At 45.9% G+C, this 19,741-nt stretch overlaps 2 non-coding genes across 2 annotated transcripts; one reads left to right on the top strand and one right to left on the bottom strand.

Moving 5' to 3' along the window:
• The first annotated feature begins 14,183 nt into the window (after positions 1-14,183).
• On the top strand, positions 14,184-14,257 carry TRNAI-AAU (transfer RNA isoleucine (anticodon AAU)). The gene has a single exon. It is a non-coding gene; the product is annotated as a tRNA-Ile (tRNA).
• A 4,766-nt stretch (positions 14,258-19,023) lies between these two features.
• TRNAV-AAC (transfer RNA valine (anticodon AAC)) lies at positions 19,024-19,096 on the bottom strand. The gene has a single exon. It is a non-coding gene; the product is annotated as a tRNA-Val (tRNA).
• Positions 19,097-19,741: the final 645 nt, after the last annotated feature.

Below are 19,741 nucleotides of genomic sequence, written 5' to 3'. Positions count from 1 at the left end.
AGGGCTCGGCCGGTGATCAAGAACCTTGGGGCGGAGCCAGTATTGTGGCTTCAGAATTGTAACCTTAATCTGTAGGTTCATGCCCGAAGCACTGATTTAAGCACCCAGGCCCAGAGGATGAAGCCTGTGACCTGTACAGAAACTACAGTAACAGTAATTAACATTTACTGGTCTAGGCCCTGTTCTTGAGGCCGTCCGTGTGTTCATGCAGGCAACCTACCTAGACGTAGCCTACGGTCTCCATTTTCCATATGAGAAAGCTTACGGAAGTCCCTTGCCACTGACCTCAAGGCCCTCGTGGTCAAAAGGGAAACCAGATGGAGGCTATACATTGCTCTCTGGACCCTTCTTCCCCCGTCCCCGGCCCACTTCCTCTCGGCCGCCTCGGCAACCACCTTTCCCGTGGCTGCCTGGACCTTGGGTCCCGCAGGCTGGCAGCCGAGGGCTCTTTCCCTTGCCATCTCGCTGACGGCTCAGGGAGCTCAATCGCCCCTGAGTTCTGGAGGATTCCTGGTTTGCTTCCCACCCAAGTAGGGCTCTTAGTTAAGACAGGAACATCATTATTTCCTCCAAGTATAACACGCATCAAGTAGGGATTTTGTCTCATTGGTATTTGGTGAAGGGAGAAATGCCATACGGGTAGTTAGAAGCCCCGAAGGGGAGAGTAATTTGAGACGAGTAAAGACTGGACAGTGAAGGAGAAGCTTGAGCCTGGGCTGGACAAACCCACCGGAATCCCTGTGTGGGGGAAGGAAGTGTGGTTGGGGGAGAGTAGGAGGGCTTGAGCTGCAGGGGAGGGGGTGAGAGGGGTGAAGGCGTTAGCCACTGGACTTCCTGGGACTGTAGGTGGTTGGGGGCTGCCTCGGGGTCCTCCTTCATGGGGCCAGATGGCGAGGAGGGCGTATCCCAAGGATGGTATTCTCGAGTGAGTACACATTCAACAACATGCAGCATTATTTACAACACTCACGGAGTTCATTCACAAATAAGGAAATAGAAAAGCACACTTAACCAATAAAAATGTTTTCCTACTACGATCAATATAGGGCAATGCTGAGAGGAATCGAGTGGCGTCAAAGAGAGAGATCTGGGACACGGGAAAGAGGAAACACGGATGAAGACAGGGACAGATCCCGGCACAGCCCTGAGGCCCCACAGGGTCTCCCCCAGCCCTGCGCCAAGACCTTATGCCCCGGCGGCAGGACTCTGCTAAGGCTGGGACTTGTGGTTAATGTGGAACCTCACGCAGTTTCTTAGTAAAATGGGATAACGTTGCAATTTCAAAAATGCATTTTTACAATGTGGTTCCTCTTGGCTGAGAAAATCTGGTTCTCAGTGTATTTTGAGCACATCAGCAAATTCAGGGAGACGATAAAGCATCTCCCGCATTGCTTAGTGAGGGCGCGTCTCACAGCAAGGTTAATACGCCGGCCCACACCTTTCCCCATGGTCCTTCCAAACCTCTCTTTCCTTCCCTGTCTTTCTTCCCTTGATCCTGAGCCAACCCTCAGAGAATCCGAGAGGAGACGAATTTACACCTGCCACCTGACCATGCGTTGTCACTGTGAATAAAATAATAAAACACTGTTATAATAAAAATAAAGTATAATATTCATAAAACAGGAAACGTATTTTTAGAAAGAATAATACACACTAAACAATAAGAAAACCAGACTCGCCTGCGTGTGCCTCCCGACACATTTCTCAGGCTGTTCCTCACACTTGGTACCCGCAAAGGAGAAAGTTTGCTTTTCCCAGACTCAGAGTGTTTTATTAACTTTGAATTGAGGCCCCGAAGACATTTGTAAAAGCCGCGTGGGCCCCTCATCTGCTTCTTTTTTGTTCTTGTGTGTCACGTGTAAGGGTGCTTTTTTGTAACATTTAGGGGTGTCTGTTTTCTTTCTGGGCTAGCACAGAGGCAGGCAGAGGGGGGGCGAGGAGCTAAGGGAGGGACACGCGGGGCGGGTCCCTCGGGGTGCGGGTGCAGGGAGCCGAGTGCGGCCCGGGAGGGGGGGGGGGGACGTCCCGCGAGCAAAAGTGGAGAATGCAGGCGTCGATCCCGCTACCTCTCGCATGCTAAGCGAGCGCTCTACCACTTGAGCTAATTCCCCCTGGTGCCTCCACCGTTCAGCCTGTTTTATGACCTTGAAGCGAATTCCATTCCAGTCCCACTTTCTAGTTTCCAGGCGGTTCGGACCCTCGGGAAGCTGCACCGCCGGGGCGGAGCCGGAAGGGGGCTTCTGGAACACAGCCTGGGGCCCGGGAAGCGCCGACCTGCCCTGCGCAGGGGGGGGGGGGAGGGACAGGAGCAAAGGCCCGCGGGAAGCACCCCCCACAACCCCCACCCCCCACAACCCCCCACCCCCCCTTCCCCTGCGCCCTGCGGTCGGAGCGGGGAGCACGGGGGTCCCTCTCTAGCGTGCCTGCTCCGAGCGCTTGGAAGCGCTCCTGCACCCCACCCCACACCCGGGCGACAAACCCTAGCATCTTTCCACTTACTGTTCCTTCAAATAATTCATCTTTCATCTGTTACCTGAGCTATTCATGGCTTCTCCATTAGGGGGTGAGACCGGCTGTTACCTGTTTCTCCTGGAGTCTGGAGCGCTTGCCTTTCTACTGACTTTTAGACCACTGAGTCTAGAACTCTGTTTTTTAAAGAAGTAGCTGGCCTGGGGGACTCATTTATGGTGATTTATTTTACGGTGGTCCATATCGTGGTGCCGGTTTACAAAATATCAACACGATTGAAGCATCAGTTATATGCAGTAAAATGCAGACATCTTAAGTGTGTAGTTCAATGAATTTTGACAAGGTATACGCACATGTAACCATCACCACAATTAAAATATAGAACAGTTTCGCAATCCCTATCAAAATAACACCAGCATTCTTCACAGAGCTAGAACAAACAATCCTAAAATTTGTGTGCAACCAGAAGAGACCCCTGAATAGCCAAAGTAATCCTGAAAAAGAAAACCAAACCTGGAGGCATCATAATCCCGGATTTCAAGCTATACTACAAAGCTGTAATCATCAAGACAGTATGACACTGGCACAAAAACAGACACTCAGTTCAATGGAACAGAACAGAGAACCCGGAAATGGACCCACAAACGTATGGCCAACTAATCTCTGACAAAGCAGGGAAAGAATATCCAATGGAATAAAGACAGTCTCTTCAGCAAGTGGTGCTGGGAAAACTGGACAGCGACATGCAGAAGAATGAACCTGGACCACTTTCTTACACCAGACACAAAAATAACCTCAAAATGGATGAAAGACTTCAATGTAAGACAGGAAGCCATCAAAATCCTCAGGGAGGAAGCAGGCAAAAACCTCCTCAACCTTGGCCGCAGCAACTTCTTTCTCAACACGTCTCCAGAGGCAAGGGAAACAAAAGCAAAAATGAACTACTGGGACCTCATCAAAATGAAAAGCTTCTGCACAGCGAAGGAAACAATCAGCAAAACTAAAAGGCAACCAACGGAATAGAAGAAGATATTTGCATATGACATATCTGGTAAAGGGTTAGTATCCAAAATCTATAAAGAACTTACCAACTCAATACCCCAAACCCAAATAACCCAGTGAAGAAATGAGCAGATGACATGAATAGACACTTTTCCAAAGAAGACATCCGGTGTGGCCAACCAACACATGGAAAAATGCTCAACATCACTTATCATCAGGGAAATACAAATCAAAACCACAATAAAATACCACCTCACACCTGTCAGAATGGCTAACGTTAACAACTCAGGCATCAACAGATGTTGGCAAGGATACAGAGGAAGGGGAACCCTTTTGCATTGTTGGTGGGAATGCAAGCTGGTGCAGCCACTCTGGAAAACAGTATGGAGGTTCCTCAAAAAAAAAAAAAAAAAATAGAACTACCCTACGGCCCAGCAATTGCATTACTAGGTATTTACCCAAGGGATACAGGTGTGCTGTTTCAAAGGGGCACGTGCACCCCAATGTTTGTAGCAGTGCTACTGACAATAGCCAAAGTATGGAAAGAGCCCAAATGTCCATCGATGGATGAATGGATAAAGATGTAGTATATATATACAATGGAGTATTACTTGGAAATCGAAAAGAATAAAATCTTGCCATTTGCAACTACGTGGATGGAACTGGAGGGTATTATGCTAAGTGAAATTAGTCAGAGAAAGACAAATATCATATTATTTCACTCATATGTGGAATTTCAGAAACCAAACAGATGAACCTAAGGGAAGGAAAGCAAAAATGATATAAAAGCAGAGAAGGAGACAAACCGTAAGAGACTTAAATACAGAGAACAAACTGAGGGTTGCTGGTGGGCTGTTGGGTGGAGGGATGGGCTAAATGGGTGAGGGGCATTAAGGAAGGCACCTGTGGGATGAGCACTGGGCGTTATACGTAAGTGATGAATCACTAAATTCTGTTCCTGAAATTATTATGACACTATATGTTAACTAACTTGGAAAGAACAAAAGAATGAAAGAGAAAGAAAGAAGGAAGGAAGGAAGGAAGGAAGGAAGGAAGAAAAATTAAAATAAAAAATAAAAAGAAAGGAGGAAAACAAAAAAGATTATAGAGCAGTTTCATTGTATGGGTTTTCTAGGGCCGCTGTAACAAAATGCAAAAACTGGATGGCTTAAAACAAACATTTATGGTCTTAGCTCTAGAGTCTAGAAGTCTGAAGTCAAGGTCTCCGCCAGGCGGTGCTCTCTCTCATGGCTCTCGGCAGAATCCTTCCTTGCCTCTCCAAGCTTCTGGTATTTGCCAGCAATCCTAGGAGTTGTCTCCCCAGTAGACGCCCCCACTCCAGCCACCTGACCGTCTTCTGCTGATGTGCCCTCACATGGCCTCCCTCCTGGCATGTGTTCTCTCCATGTCCAAATCTCCCCCTTTGGTAGGGACACGAGTCAGATCAGATTAGGGCTCACCTCAAGACCTCATTTTAACTCGATTACTCCTGGAACAACCCTATTTCCGAGTCAGGTCACATTTCCACACACTGAGGGGTAGGACTTCAACCCATGTCTTTTGGGGGAACTACAATTCAGCTCCAAATATTCATCATCTCAGAGTTCCCTCAGGACCCTTTGCCATTAACCTCCCACACACGCCTCCACTATAGCTGCATGAGACCACTGGACTGATTTCTGTCAATGTGAATGAATTTTGTTCCTGAATTTCATACATTTTTTTCACCCCGCGTGTTTTGGAGGGTTCACCCGTATTATTGCACGTATCGGATGTACATTCTTTACCGCCGACTACTCTTCCGTTGTGTGAATATGCCTGAAACATTATTATTCACTTACCCGTGACAGCCATTTGATGGACTAGTATGAATGAAAATTCATATAAAATGTTTTGGCAGGCATATGGTTTTATTTCACTTAAATATTTAGGAGGAGAATTGCCTGGTTATATCTTAATGTTTCACTTCATCGTCAACTGTCAAATTACTTTTCCAAATTGGGAGCTCAAATTTACACTGCAACCACCAGTGTGTGAGAGTTTCAATTTCCCCACATCCGGGCAATGTTTGATGTTGTCAGTCGTCTTACTTTATATGTAGGGGTTTTAATTTTCATTCGGATTTACTTTGCATTTCCCTGAAGATCAATGTTGCTGAACACCGTTCAGTGTGACTGTTGCTCATGTATGCGTCTTATTTTATGAAATTTGTGCTTGAGTTTTTGTGCCCTTATGCTTACTGGGTGTCTGTCCTTATATCACTGAGTGGGAAGAGTATGTTTTATATTTTCAATACAAGTCCTATGTTATAGTTTGTGTATATAATAAATAAGTTCACATATAAAAGTATCTTAAATATTTTTCTCAAGTCTTTGTCTTGACTTTGCATTTTCTTAATATTGTGTTTTAGAAAGCAAACATCTAAGAGGTGCCTGGCTGGCTCAGTCAGGGAAGTATGTGACTCTTGTTCTCAGGGTTGTGAGTTTGAGCCCCATGTTGGGCATAGAGATTTCTTTAAAAAAAAAAAAATCTTTAAAAAAAGAAAGCAAACATTTAACAATTTTATGAAATCCAATTTTTTTTTTTTTAACGGCTCATGCTCTTTGGGTCCCTGATTAGAATGCTCTTTCTACATTAATTACATGCAGAGTTTTTTTCTTGTTTACTTCTACACATTTGATAGTTTTAGTGTTAAATTTCATGTACTGTATATGAATGATTTTGATTTTGTTTTTTGTATTAAGTGCAAGATAAGAATGGAGATTCATATTTTCCATACGTTTATCCAGTTGCTAAGGACCATGTTTGAAAAACCTTTCCTTTCTCCCATTAAATGACATTTTACGTCTGTCATAAATCAAGATGCGTAGGTCTGTTTCTGGACATTCTGTCCTTTCCCATTAATCTATGTAAGTATGGCAGTACTCCAATATTTTGATTACTATAGCTTTATAATATAAAATCTTGAAATCATGTGGTATAATTCCTCTACATTTGTTTTTCTTTTCCTAATTATTTTGGCTATTCTATGTTCTTCAGAATCAGCTTGTCAGTTTCTACAAAAACTCCTGCTACTGAGTTACTGATTAGTATTTAATTTTTTTTAATGTTTATTCATTTTTGAAAGACAGAGAGAGACAGAGCACAAGCAGGGGTGGGGGTGGAGAGAAAGGGGGACACAGAATCTGAAGCAGGCTTCAGGCTCTGAGCTGTCAGCACCAGAGCCCGACGCAGGGCTCGATCTCACGAACTGAGAGATCATGACCTGAGCTGAAGTCAGATGCTCAGCCAACTGAGCCACCCAGGCGCCCCTACTGGTTAGTATTTTATTGAATTTCTAGATCAACTCAGAAAAAACTGACATCTTAGTAATACTGAATTTTCCAATTTGTGACCATGGTATAGGTAACCAATTATTTATATTTTTTAGTTTCTTTCAGTAATCTTTTGTAAATTTCTATGGTCAGGTCTTGTGCATCTTGTTAAATGTATCCCTAAGTATTTTATTGATTGTAATTGAAAATGCTCACTTAATGTTTCAATTCTTTGTTGCCAGTATATATATATATATATATATATATATATATATATATATATATATATAATTAATGTTTGTATATTATTGTTGTAATCTTTGACCTAAATTTACTTATAGATATAATGCTTATTTTTGTAGATTTATGAGGATTTTCTGTGTAGCTGTTATGTTGCGTGCAAATCAATATGGTTTTATGTCTTCTTTTAAAATATGTGTTATTCACTCACTCACTCATTCATTCATTCATTCCAGTTTTGTTCTGTTTTGTTTGGTTTTGTTTGCACTGGTTGGGGCTTCCAGTAAAATGTAGAATGGACATGGTACGAACAGACATTTTTGCACCTATTTCTTGTTTACTGAGTTAAAAAGTCATATGGATGGTATATTTGGTCAAATATTTTTTCTGTATCAAATGAGATTATTATCTATATATTTTTGCCCTGTTAATATGTTACATTTGATTGACTTTCCAATACTGAAGTAAACTTTCATTTGTGAGACAATGTCTCCTAATTCATGGTGTATTATCCTTTTTATAGATTGCTGGATTTAATTCATTAATATTTTAAAAACAGTTTTTGCCTCTATGTTAATGAGGGATATTGGCCTATAGGTTTCTCGTAAGGATTTTCTCTGCTTTTGATGCCCAGGTTATGCTGTGCTTATAAAACAAAACAGAAAGCATTCCCTGCTTTTCTATTTGGAATATGTTCAGATTGGATTGACTGATATTCTTTTTTTTTTCTATAAGTACTTAATTAAATATACCAGTGAATGAAAACATACCAAAAATATTAAATAGCTTAATATTTTTAAAAATACTCAGTGGCTTTGTGGAAAGTTTTAAATGTATGAGTTGAATATCTTTAATAGTTACAGGGCTTTTCAATATTTCTATTTCCTCTTGTGTATGTTTAAGTGAACTGTGTTTTAAGTAAACTGTATTTTTATTTATTTTTTATTTGCTTGTTTTTGTTGAGGTTTAGCTGACATATTGTATTAGTTTCAGATGTTCAACATAGTGGTTTGACATTTGTATATGTTGTGAAATGATCAGCACAATTAGTCTAGTTAGCATGCATAAATTGTGTTTTAAAGGAATTTTCCCATTTTGCCTAACCCTATAGTTTCTGGTAAAAAGTTTTTCATAATATTCCCAGTTACCTTAATATTATTCATAGATCCTTTCATCATTCTTTCTAATCTCAGTAGTGTCTCCAGTGATGTCCTCCTTTTTAAAAAATATTTATTTATTTTTGAGAGAGAGAGAGTGTGTGTGAGTCGGGGAGGGGCAGAGAGAGACAGGGAGACACAGAATCTGAAGCAGGCTCCAGGCTCTGAGCTGTCAGCACAGAGTTCAATGTGGGGCTCGGACTCACAAACTGTGAGATCATGACCTGAGCCAAAGTGGGTTGCTTAACCGACTGAGCCACCCAGTCGCTCCAAGTGATGTCCTCTTTTGTTAATGAAAAATTTCATCTTCTCTTTTTTTATTGGCCTATTTATTTATTGACATTTTCAGAGAACCAGATTTTGTTTCATTAATTTTCTTTATCATTATTTTCAATGATAGCCAAACTATGGAGAGAGCCCAAATATCCATCGACTGACAAACAGATAAAGAAGATGTGATATATATATGCATATGCATTTATATGTACACACACACACACACACACACACACACGATGGAATATATCTCAGCCATCAAAAAGAATGAAATCTTGCCATTTGCAATGACGTGGTTGGAGCTAGAATGTATTATGCTAAGTGAAATAAGTCAATCAGAGAAAAACATCATATGATCGCACTCATATGTGGAATTTAAGAAAACAGATGAACACGCTGGGGGCGGGGGAGAAGAGAGGGAAACAAACCCCAAGAGACTCTTAGGAATAGAGAGAACCATCTGAGGGTTCACGGAGGGAGATGGGGTGGGGGATGGGCTGGATGGGTGGTGGGTATCAGGAGGGCACCTGTTGGGATGAGCACTGGGTGTTGTATGCAATCGATGAATCACTGAATCCTGCTCCTGAAACCAATGTTGCGCTGCATGTTAATTAACTGAAATTTAAATTAAAACAAAGAGATAAATAAAATTTAAAAAGTTTTCTGTATTGCTTATTTTATATTTTATCAATTTCTGCTTTCTATGCTTTCCTTCTTTGGATTTAATGTACGCTTCTTTGTCTAGCTTCTCAAGGTGAAATCTTTTATTATTGGTTTCAAACCTTTTTTCTTTTTTAATATAAGAACTTCCAACTCTAAATTTTCTTTTGTCATTACTTTTACTGCACTCCAAATTTTTTCCTAAAGTTGCATTTTTACTAACATTCCATTTCAAATGTTTTTTTTTTTTTTAACTTGCCTTGACATTGCTTCTTTGACCAATATTATTTAGATGTATGTTGTGTAATTTCAGACATATGGGGACTTTCCAGATACCTATTTGTTATTCTAATTTACTTTTGTTGAGACTGTGCTCTCTAGAATATCATTCGTTTTACACCATAAAGACAGCATGTTATGTATTATCTATCTATCTATCTATCTATCTATCTATCTATCTAATTTTCTTGTTTCCCTTCCCCATCTTAGTTGAGATCACCTGACTACATTATTAAGAAGTAACAGCTTCTTAACCCACCTAAATCTCTGCAAGATTTCCCCCTTCAATGTTTTCTTCAGAGGACCCAACTCCAAGGTGCTCTCTCAACTGCAAAGCTAGTTTTAAAACTCACTCCTTAGAAGTGTTGAATGACCGCCTTCCGGTTACCACCATAACGTTAGTATTCTTTTGCCTTTATTATCTCAGCATTGAATATATCTCCAGCATCATTTTCCTACTAGAATTCACACGTAACTCCTCCTAGCTCTTCAAAACAAGGGAAAACCAGTTGCTGAATCGACTCCAGGACTTGGCATTATTTCTACGTGCCTGAACCAGTCCCACCATCCCCACCAGTCCCTGCACCCTCTCCTTCACCCCTCGATGCATTCAGTGCCGGGGGAGCGGGGTGGGGGGGGGGGAGGTTTTCCTCAGCAGTCCGTGCGCTCCGTCAGTAGCTCCACTGTCTCAGAATTGTGGTTTGCCTCAGTTTCTTCCTTATTAGGTTGCCACGTTCGTAGAGGGCAGGAATTCGTACCCTCGTTCTGATCTGCATGCGTGGCATCATTTGCTGTTGATTCTGATCTACGCTGGGTACGAGACCCTTATTAGACGTGAGCTTTGCAAGTGCTGCCTCCCATTCTGTGCCCTTTGAGGCACAGAGGTTTTGACTTTGATGGAGTCCAGCTCTTCCTCATTTTTGTTTCTTTTCTCTCTGGGGCTTGTGATGTACACTCTGAGGACATCAGACCGAGACCAAGCGGAGAGGGGCTTGAATGTAGGAGCTGTTCTAGAGATATTTAGAGACTGGAATGTCATAATCGTTTAGAGGTAATCAGACAGGGGTGTTCATTTATGTTAATTAATCACATAATGGTGGAGCGAGAATGCCTGTTCATTTATAAATGTGCGAGGCAGCGATCAGAATCAACATTGTCTAGAAACCCCTCCCCCCCCCCCAAAAAAAAACCAAGTTGATCCCAGGAAACCCAGATTGTGGGATCAGCTCAACGACGAAGAGCCCCAGGCAGTCGCAGGAGTGCCTCAACTCAGGGTCAGAAGAGATGTGAAGGGTTTGGGGATGGAGTTATTAATCCTAAGACAGTTTTAGGGCGAAAGTTGATAAGATCCTTCTAGGCCGGGATGGGGGGGATTTTTTAAAAAATATAATTTATTGCCAAATTGGCTGACATACAGTGCGTAAAGTGCGCTCTCGGTTTTGGGGGTAGATTCCCGTGGTTCATCGCTTCCATACATCACCGAGTGCTCATCCCAACAAGTGCCCTCCTCAGTGCCCATCCCCCCACTTCCCCCTCTCCCCTCCCCCGCCCCCCATCAACCCTCAGACTGTTCTCTGTATTTAAGAGTGCGACTTTGTGAAGCAGGTGAATCACTGGTTCAATCAGCAGGACTGGGTCGTGGGAGGATCACGAGGCGCTCGCGTACTTACCCAGGTTCACCTTTGGTCTGGTCCTTGAGTGGTGGGCCTGAACAAATCAGAGTGAAGACCGTTGGAGCCTAGTCTGTGTCCCTGGGCTTGGGGTGGAGACTTTTCCTGCGCAGTGAGTCCTCGGCTTGTGAGGATCCTGAGTGTCCTCCCCCCTCAGCAGGAGGGCCGCGCGGTCACGGTGAAAATCCGCAGCGAATCTCCCAAAGGGTCTCCGGCACAAACAGGGAGGCGGGGAGAGCGGGGCGTCGGGGCGCGGAGCCGCGGGCCCCGCTCCGGTGGAGCCCAAAACTGCTGTCGCTGTCTCTTGGCGGTGCTCGGCGCCCCAGACTCTCTCCCGTCTCCCTCCGCGGGCCTAGGGCTGCGGGGCTGGGGTGGGGGTAGGGGGTACAGAGTCTCTCTCACCGCCTCCCTACCGACCTGAGAGTGGGGCGTCCTCTGTCCAGGAGTTTCCGCGGGCGCCCCAGGCTGGAGGTGTCTTTTTCTCTTTCCTTCTTTCCTTCCTTCCTCCTTCCCTCCCTCCTTTCTTCCCTCTTTAACTCTCTCCTACCCTCCTTCCCTCCCTCCCTTCATTCCTTCCTGTCCTTCTTCCCTTCCCCCCTTCCCCTCCTTCTTTCCCTCCCTCCCCTTCCTTTTCCTTCCTTCCTTCCCTCCTTCCTTCTCCCTCCCTCCCTTCTTTCTCAGAACTCTCATTACTGTTACTACTGAAGCGTGGCTGACTCACAAGTTTCTATTAGCTTCAGATGCACAACACGGTGATTCAACAACTCTGTGCATCACTCAGTGCTCCGCACGATGGGTGTGGTCACCATACGACGTCGTCACAAGATCAATCACTATATTCCCCCTGCTGTACTTTTCATCTCCCTGACCTATTTATTTTATAACTGGAAGTTCGTACCTCGTCATCCCCCTTTATGAATTTCGTCACCACCCACCCCATCCCTCTGCCAACCGCTTGTTTATTCTCTGGCTTTATGAGTCTGCTTCTATTGTTTGTTTGTTCTTTTGGTTTTTTTAGATTCCACGTAGAAGTGAAGTCATATGGTATGACTCCCTCTCTTGACGTAATGCCCTCAACGTCCGTACACGTGGACGCAAATGGCAAGGTCTCATTCTTTTATTTCATGGCTGAGGAGTATTCCCTTGGGTACATATACACCACGCCTTCTCTATCCACTCAGCTATGGATAGACACGGGGGGGGGGGGCTTCCACAGCCGGGCTATTGTAGATAATGCTGCGGAAAACATAGGGGTGCGCATAACTTTTCAAATTGGTGTCCTCATTTTCTGTGGGTAATAACCCAGTAGTGGAATTCCTGGAGCATATGGTATTTCTACTTTTACTTTTTAAAAGAAGCTCCATACCGCTTTCCACAGTGGCTGCACCAGTCGGCACTCTCGTCCACAGCACACCAAGGTTCCCTTTCCTCACATCCCGGCCAGGCCAGCGTGTCTTGGGTTTGCTTTTCTGACAACTCAAAAATATTTGTTTCAATTTTGTTTTTTTTCAGGTTCCAAGGGGTTTGACCCGCGCGGAAGGGGTGGGGCGTGGGGGAGGGGCGGGGTGACCCCTGGGGCTGGTGACCAAGTTCAAAGCTTGGAGGTCGGGAGAAGGAAGGGCTCTTCTCTGCGTCCTGTTCTTTCACGGGCCAAATTCTCAGGGAAACGTGGTGATAAGGACATGCAGCAAAATGCTGGGTTCTCTGGAGATTCTGGAACAGTCGTGGGATTCCGTCGCACGGGAGAACACACTTACCGGGCATCGCCCACACTTACCCGGCATCGCCCTCGCCCGTTTCCGCAGTGTTTACCTTTGCCCTCTTTCCCTTCCCCGGTTTGGGATTTGGCCTTTGGACCGGACAAAAGCAACAAAGAGGGAATGCGTGTCCTCAACCCATTTCCTCCAAGCTTTCCTCCCTGTTTTCTTTCCTCCTCTACCCGAGGCTAGGCCCACAGTCTATCCAGGAAGTGGAGGAAGAGGGGGGAGAGGAGCGAGAGGAGGGAGAGGGGTAAGAGGAGGGAGAGGAGGAAGGGGGGAGGAGGGGGGAGGGCAGGGAGAGGGTGAGGAAGGGCGGGCCCCACTGTCCAACGGGGAACATTCGGCCGTGCAGAGCGCGGACGCGGGCAGCAACAGGTGCGCAGGGCGCGAACGCGGGGCCGGTGGACGGGCTTCAGGAAGCGGCGCGGAAAGACAGGCCAGCCTGTGGGAAGTGAACTGGGGAGGCGTGAGGGCCAAGTCCAACAGCCTGACGAAGACTCGGGCTCCTGGCAGAAAGATCCAGGCCCGAAGCCCCGCACCTGCCGTGAAAGCGAGGCGGCCGGTGGAGACGCCGTTATTTATTCGGTGATTCGCGGCAGGGCCACCGTGCCCGTCCGCGCGTCTTGCGCCTCGGTCCGGGCCCTGGGCTGCTCCGCCCACCCCGTTACCCGGCCTCCCAGAAGCTTCCGGAACGGAATCCCAGTGAATTCCTGCGCCAGGAGCGGCCAGCCGGGCGGGGGGGACGTCAGGATCGTCTTCGGGTCAATCGCGTCCCACGCTGAGGTCCGCGGAGCTCCCTCGGTCGGAAGGAACCTCAAAGCTGAGTCTTTCTGGGCACAGGTGTCAATGAGCGTCACGTGTTTCAAGAAATGTGGTCACGAAGCACTGCCATGGGACGTGTTTATCCAAAGTGACCTTTGCAAAGAGAAACGTGGGAGTGCTTTCCCGAATTAGGTAAAAAGGGGGGACGAGCTCAAGTTCTGCCTCTAGAAGAAAATGGGTGGAGGGCACAGTGGGCACTGCGTTCGAAGCCACGAGGCGCAGGCGGAGAGCGGGGGTGATTGCCACCTCGCGGGAGCTCCGCGAGCAAACACGAGGCCCTTCATCCCCCGAGGATGCAGGAAGGGGGCTGAGGTTGCCTTTCACATAAGGTGGTGGCGAGACAGCCGAGCAGGTGACTTTTGAACTTGCCTCGTGCAGCCCTGTATTGTAATTGAAATTTCGGGCCTTGAATAAACCGAGGATCGCAACGTCTTCCAAACTCCAAGGTGAATCCGAAAAGGAAACTTCCTTTGAAAGCGATTGGATCTTCATCTTGACTATCTAGTTGAGTGTAGGAGACCCCTCCCCGCAGCTGGCCGGTTAGCTCAGTTGGTTAGAGCGTGGTGCTAATAACGCCAAGGTCGCGGGTTCGATCCCCGTACGGGCCACGTGTGGTTTTTGTCCCCACTCCCTAAAAATCCGTGAACGGATAAGAAGGTGAAGCTCAGCCTCCTCTGCTCATCAGTGTTGAACAGGGTGTAGGTAGGGCGGACGGATGTCCAAAGATTCCCCAACCGTGACCGGATTCCTCAGGTGAATTTCTCTCCTTATGCTCTGCTTACTTGGGCCGGGCTGTCCTTGGCCTGAGCAGGTAAGTAAAGCTTTCAGAGCAACTCAGGCCCTGGCCTCTGCCCCCTTCTTTATTCCTATTTCCTCTTTTTCTGGCACTTGACTCCAGGGGTACTGGACTTGAGGACGTGCCTCCGACAGACCGCCCAAACGTTCACTGCTCTTTGCTCGTCCAGCTACTTGTTAGACCCAAAGCCATCTTCTGGGGGGCACCTGGCCCCTGTTGCCTCTCGCAGAGATCCAGGAAAACATGTTTTGTGACGTTTACTAAGTTGGGAATGTCTGTTGTTCAGCCATCTTCCCCATTAGACTGTAAGGGGAAGGATGCATCGGGGGCAGGGTGCTTATTGCCTTGTGCTAAGTACTTTTAAAAGTCTGCATTAATGATTGAAGAACGAACGAAATGTGTGCAGGCAGCAGGAAAGAGTGTGACCGGGGCTTCAAATGGACCTTACAGGCCTGTGAGATCCGTGCTGTCTCAACACAGTGCCTGGGGGGGCGAGTGAGGGGGTGGCCTACAGCACATGGAACTGGTCCCATTTCTCTGAGCGTATCCCTGAGGCTCATTCAGAATGGTTCTATGTGTCCCCGGATCAAGGTGGAGGTACCAGGATCAGGATAGAGCGTGTCCAGTAGATCCAAAGTCAGGGAAAGTCTAGAAGGTTGGACCGGGCTGAGGCCGGGAGATGAGGGAGAGGACTCTGACCGCCTCAGACCCCAAGAGAGGGAAGGATAAATATGGACAAGAAGTGACCCCTTCCAGTCTCCCCAGAGCAGGCTTCCTGACATTTACAATAACTGACTCTAAAATATCAGTCTCGTTAATATCACGCTTCCACTCTTGATTTCTTAGTTTTGATAGGATCTTGCTTTCCTCTCAACTCTTTGCCCTTCTGTCAGAGCAGGCAGTTAGTTAGCTGTAAGAGGAAGCCTGGAGGCCAGCACGGAGGAGGCCATGCCCAGCCTCAGGGAGGGTCTGTCGGGGCCTCACTCCCCGAGAAGCCCCAGCACACCAGATGGGCCCAAGAGGGCCGGGCCATGACAGCAAGCCCCTGAGCAAGAGAGGAGGAAAAGTGGGAACCCAGCCCCAAGTAATGAACGTTCCGTCCCTTGGCTCACGACCGTCAGTAAAAGATGGAAGCCCAACCCCAGGGCGTGCAGCTCTCTCTCTGTCCCTCACCCCCTCTCCTATCTCCAGAGTGTGATTTTCACTTTAAGAAACTTTCTTGCTTGTGTGGCTTGACCCGCGTGCTGCGTGTCTGTCCTCGAATTCCTTCTCAAGACGAGACCAGAAACCTTCGGCCACTCCTATGGGTCTGACTCCTATGGGTCAAGGCCCCAGGGCCCAGGGTCTCCCAGTTCGCCGGGGAACGTGTCTGTATCGTGATTTTGCTCTATAAGGCCAATTAGATCGTGGATGGCGTTCAATTCTTCACTATGTCTGTTGATTCGTTACCTACTCAGCCCATCAATGCATGAGAGAGGAGTGTTGACGTCTGCCACTATAATTGTGGGGTTTTCTATTTTTCTTTTCAGATTTATTGGCTTTTGTTTATGAGTTTTGAAGCTCTGTGGCCAGGGGCATACACATTTAGGGAATACACGGTTATTCCTTTGGTGAGTTGACACCTTATAACTCTGTAACACTTCTCTTTATACCTGGAAGCGTTGCTTTGCTTTGAAATCTATCGATACTGATATATCCGCTTCAGCTTTTTTTTGGCTTGATGCTTGTATGGTGTACCTTTCCCCTTTCTTTACTTTCAGTCTTGTGTATGACTCTCAATCTTGCACGTAACTTCTTTTTTTTCTTTTTCAAAATTTTATTTAAATCCTAGTTATTGCATATACCTTTTAATCGCAGATATAAGGATATTTGAAGTGAGTTTCCTACCGCGAGAAATCTATTTTAATACATCCTGACCATCTGACTCTTGATTGATATGTTTAGATTATTTACGTTTAGTTTTCTGATATTTCGATGGGTTTGCCTATCAGTTTACTACTTAATTGATTAATGGCCTATTCCCTTTGTTTTTCATTCTTCTTTTTGTTTCTCTGGCTAGATACTTTTGGCTTATTTAAATGTTGTCAGTAAGCGGTCCAGCAATTACCAGACGCATACAGAACTTTTCACAGGATACTTCGAATCATTAACTTGCCATTCAAGTTAAATAAAGAAACCTCACGACCCTGTAATCTCTTTACCGGAACCTCCTTATGTTATCTGTATGGTACACAGAGATACAGTGAAAACGCCATCAGACAATGTTGTCATTTTCACTTTCGATCGTCAACCCTACTTTAAAGAACTCAAGAGGGAACAACAGTGTGTCACATTTGCCTGGCTATTGCCTCTCTCTGCTATCGTTCATTCATTCTTTGTATCTAAGTTTCCTTCCGGTATCCCTTTTCTTGTCTCCCAATTTTACGAATTCTTCTCTAGCACATCTGCTAGCAGCGGGTTCTCTTAGTGTTACCTTTAAGTGAGCATGTATTTCTTTCACCTTTATGTCCAAAGGATAATTTTTGCTCTCCTGAGCCTTCTGGGGTTAACAGGTCTTTCTTTCAGCATTTAATAGATGTTATGTCATTTCCTTCCGGTCCTTGTGGTTTCTGATGAGAAATACATCTCATCATCCAGATTGTAGTTTCCTTTTGGTTTTTGTCTTGATGCTGTCAGGATTTTTTTCCCTTTTGTTTCCAGCAGGCTGATTGTGACATGTCTGTGTGTGGATTTACCCACATTATCCTGCTTGAGGTTTGCTGAACTTCTTGAATCTGATTTATGTCTTTTGCCAAGTTTTGGGGAATCTTCAGCCATTAATAATTCAATTATTTTCCTTTTTTCAATGACCTCTTTCTCCTCTTCTTCTGCAATGATGTAAATATAATTTCTTTGTGATTTTCCTATTTGCCCCTGAGGCTCTGTCCAGCTTTTAAAAGCACTTTTCTCTCTGCCATTTAGATTGGGTACTTAATATTGTTCTGCCTTCATACTGCCCGAAAGTTTCTCAGCCATCTCCTTCTGCTATTGAGACAATCCAGTGTTTTCATTCATAATTTTGGTTCATACCCTTTTCAGTTCTGAAGTTTCAACTTGGATTTACATCTTCAGATTATTTGCTAAGATTTTCCAACATTCCGTTCATTTCAAAGAACTCTTTGCCCTGGTTCTTGGAGCATTTAATCATTACTGCTGTAAAGTACTTGTCAGGTGATTCCAAAACGTGTGTCACCTCAATATTGGTATCTGTTGATTCTCTCCTCCAAGTGATTGAAGACTTTCTTGGTTCTTTATATGCTGAATCATTTTGGATGAGAACCTGGCCACTTAAATATTATGTTATAAGGCTTTGTGTCTCACTCAAATCTTACAGAGAAGCTTTGTTTTGGTGGGTATTTTGCCTTGTGTTCAAGTTCCAAGTACCAACCAGCCCTCGATGTGCTATGGTTTCAAGGTCCCTTCCGTTTTCAAAGCCTTTATAATACTCTTTGGAGATCTCTGGAGTGTGTGCACCCCAGTGGCCAGTGTGGACCGGGGCAGCGGGCTACCGCTCAGTGCGGTTCTCAAAGTCTATACCGTGTTGTTTAGGGTCAGAGCCCCTTGTCCACAGCTCGCCTGGTGCGTTCAAGGGTTCATAAACAACTTGACGTGTTTGCTTTCCACGTGTCTTCCCCAGTATTTTCTGGTTACTTGGGGTTCACCATCTCAATCCACTGAGAAGGAAGTTGGATCCTTCCTCACTCTGCTCTGCCCTGCGCTTGTCAGGAGGGCCAAGCTGCAGGAGAAATGGAGAAAAAGAGCAACTGAACGTGTCCCTTGGGATCACAGCTCCTCTGCAGAAACAAAACAAGTCATAAATTGATTGTAGATCTCCTTACCCCGCACAGGTAGAGCCAAAGAAGGCTGGTCTTGAACTTGCTGAGGCAAGGCACGAAAAAGCATCCAAATTAGTGGTTTCAAAGTGTCTAATATTTTCTCCGTGAATTCAATGGTTTGGAAGGTGTGGAGTTGTGAGCTGTAGCATTGGGTCAAAACAGTGGAGTCTGGAGAATGTGGGCGTCGATCCCACTACCTCTCACATGCTAAGCGAGCGCTCTACCGCCTGAGCTAATTCCCCACCTCACCCACTTTCGCCTCCAGTCTTTGACCTTACCGGTCCTCCCCTCAGTCAGTGCTCACTGTCCTGGGCGGCCCCCAGCACAGAAAATGTCAGAGCCTTTAGTATGAAATCAGGAGCCACTAAGGGCGTGTCTTCTCCGAGATGACCCAGGGCCAGAGAGCGACGGGTACCTTTTCCTCTGCCAGGGGAAGGAGGAGAAAGCAGCCACGGGAAGACTCCGGAGTCCCCAAACTTGCACGTTTCAGATTCTCCGGGACTAGAAGAAGACACATCTCAGGGAATGGGCTCATCCAGAATACATCGGCTAAAGTGGCCCAGCTATCTCAGGATGGTTCTCTGTGTCCTAAAGACAAAAACAAAAACCCAACAACGAAAGGGAGATGATCACTCGTTCCTCTCAGGTGGGGCTGCCTAGAATAGGAGCCGGTGATTTCTCCGGGAAGGCAAAAGAAACCGACTGTTTCCGCCCGGTTTCGAACCGGGGACCTCTCGCGTGTTAGGCGAGCGTGATAGCCACTACACTACGGAAACCCACGCCCTGAGGCTGTTCCGAGATTGGTGTTCGAGTCTTCCTACGTAAAGCAAGTCGTGTGGCAGTTACAGATCCACGACCAGGAGAAGAGCCGGAAAAAAAAAAAAATACAAAGTAATACAAAACAGAAAATCCCAAACAGGCAGAGCTATAGGAACTAAGAGGAGAGATCGTATCAGCGTGAAGACATAAAAAATGGACGTTGAGGAGTCTCGAGGAGGCGTCAACAGGGCAGAAAGAACAGGCACGTACGTAGGAGTTCCTGTGTTAAGAAATATACCTGTTCAGTTAGGGTGGTGTGTGTGTGTGTGTGTGTGAAACAGACACGGAGGGAGGCAGTGGTTAGGAAACCTGCATAGGGAGGCTCTATGTTGGGGAGATAGTGTGGAGCTCCAGAACCTTTCAGAAAACTCCAGGCAGATGGTTTACATAACCAAAGTAACATTGTAGGAACGGTTTTTAATGTGGAATGCCAGCGAGGTTGGCAATGGGGACACCGAAACTGACGAGAACGGAAAGACACTGGGGAGATGTCAAAGGGTTGGGGTTTGTCCTGTTAACTCTCGAGCCTCCGAGTACCATGAGTCTGTATCCTCAGGGCCCAGGGTGCTGCCCGCAGAGAATAAACACATGCTCCGTAAACA

The sequence above is a fragment of the Panthera pardus genome, unplaced genomic scaffold (assembly GCF_024362965.1).
Source record: "Panthera pardus isolate Hobbes unplaced genomic scaffold, ASM2436296v1 HiC_scaffold_17, whole genome shotgun sequence".
NCBI lineage: Eukaryota > Metazoa > Chordata > Mammalia > Carnivora > Felidae > Panthera > Panthera pardus.
This window is presented reverse-complemented; position numbering and strand designations above follow the sequence as displayed.